Here is a 2,093-nt window from a genome sequence, read left to right on the forward strand (position 1 = left end):
ATCTAGTGGCTACAGCTGAAATGACAAGCATTGCTGTCAGATTTTATCAGCTGTAGCTAACTAGCAAATTAAGCTAATGTTAGCTCCATGAGTTGGTTAAAAACACTCTAGTTCACCTTTTGGTGTTTCCAGCTGGCTCATTCTAGGACTAATTTGCTCCTAGTATTTATATGATGGGCAAAAGCAGTTTAGTTACTTTGATAAGTAGACTTTTCAGATATATAGACGTAACAGTATGGTTTCTCTTTTAATTTTAATAGAGAATAGGCATTTAAAATAAGGACTAGTCGAAGTGTTTGGTTTGATGTAATGCTATCTGTGGTAACATTGGCTGGAGTTGCTGAAGCACAAACTCCCCCAAATCCAATCCAATCCACTCCTTGGCCTTGCAAGTAACTATCAGTCGCTACTGTAATAAGCTAGGTAGCCAGGCATGCTAATGATTATTCAGTCTCACAGAATGGGCACTTTTTCCAAGTTTCCAAATCACTAAACCTACATTTCTTAAGAATGTGGGAGGAAATAGAGCACCCCGAGAAAACATTAATGTAGTGAGCACGTTAAGTCGGGTTCAAACAAAGGACCTTCTTGTTTGTTAGGAAACAGTGTTGAGTCACACATGTGCCAAATAGTTTATTCCTTGTCTTCATTCCTGAAATGCATTACATAGCATACAAAGGTGACAACTGGATCCTCAATATTTGTTTTGTGCACATGATGTTTTTCATGAGATGAAGCATAGGCCTATTGTACACTTTGTGCGTTAAATAAAGCATGTGACACTTGAGACCACCAAATTTAGCTGTTGTTTTTGTGATAATTAAGATTTAGACAATTGGGCCACATGGTGACATAAAAGACTGGAAATCAATCAACAAAATTTTCGTTCAAATTTCACTCAAAGCAGTGACACGAAAAATAATTGACTAATTGACTGTATATACAGCGTGGCATTGTGACACATACGTTTTCAGTCAAAACAAACTACTTTCGTATGAAACAATCTATAAAGTTAAACTCTGCATACATTTTTGAATTCACAATTTAAGGTTTTACACATATTTGTTAACATACATTTCTTCAGTTAACAAGGCAGATTCAATATGACAAAAGTTACATTTAGAAGTTATATTTGACTTTCTGGTCCACCTTCATCATCATTTTCTGGTAATTTTGATGTTCATAAAAAAGCAACAGAATACTTACAGGATTTTACATGGGTGATTAATACAATCATGTTCTTTCTTTACAGATCATTAAAAAATACTGGTACACAGAATATCGAGTAGAGCTACTGTAAAGGCAACTGGCAAGTATAGCATACAGCACAACACGTAAGCACAAGCGATTCTAAAGATTACAACAGATGTACGATGCTGCTTGGCTCTCTTGGAGAAGTGACTCCATTTAATCCCATACCTGCTGTAAGGGCTGTTTAGATAGTTATTCAATCACTGGTAGGAACAGTAGTACCATACCACGCTATATTCCACAACAGCATACTCTGCTGATGCGTCTTCTTTGCTGGTTTAGAGGATCAACATTTCAGCACAAGGATCCAGCATGAACACAGCTGGTTTCCCTTCTGTACATTCAGAAGTTTGTCAAATTCAGCAGGAAGAACATACAGTGCTCTACTTTGTGTCTCTTTAATGATAAGTCAAGCAACGGGGTAGAAAATGTATTTACAGAGACAAAATAAAAACAATATAAGAAGGAAAGGAAATAATGAAGACAGAGAAGGCAGTACATAATAAAGGGCATTCAGTAGTGAGAGCCAAAATGTGATTAGATCCTGTCCATTAACTGCCATAAATCCACATTTCCTGCAATTTAAACTGTCCTCTCACACATGCAAACAAATTAAAAAAGAAAACCGGAAGAGAAGTGATAGATTGGCTTGAAGTCATATGAACTCTGCAAACATAAGACAATTAATTGATCTTTTTTACAACCTAGAGAATTAACGATAAGATGAGAGTTAGGAGAGGAGGCTGAGATCAGCAGCTTTGTACAGAGCAGACAGAACAAAGCATTATATTAGTGTCTTGTGTTAGTGGCTTTTATAGATCTGTCTATACGTCTGTCTTTTT

Source organism: Micropterus dolomieu, linkage group LG15 (assembly GCF_021292245.1).
Source record: "Micropterus dolomieu isolate WLL.071019.BEF.003 ecotype Adirondacks linkage group LG15, ASM2129224v1, whole genome shotgun sequence".
NCBI classification, from domain to species: domain Eukaryota; kingdom Metazoa; phylum Chordata; class Actinopteri; order Centrarchiformes; family Centrarchidae; genus Micropterus; species Micropterus dolomieu.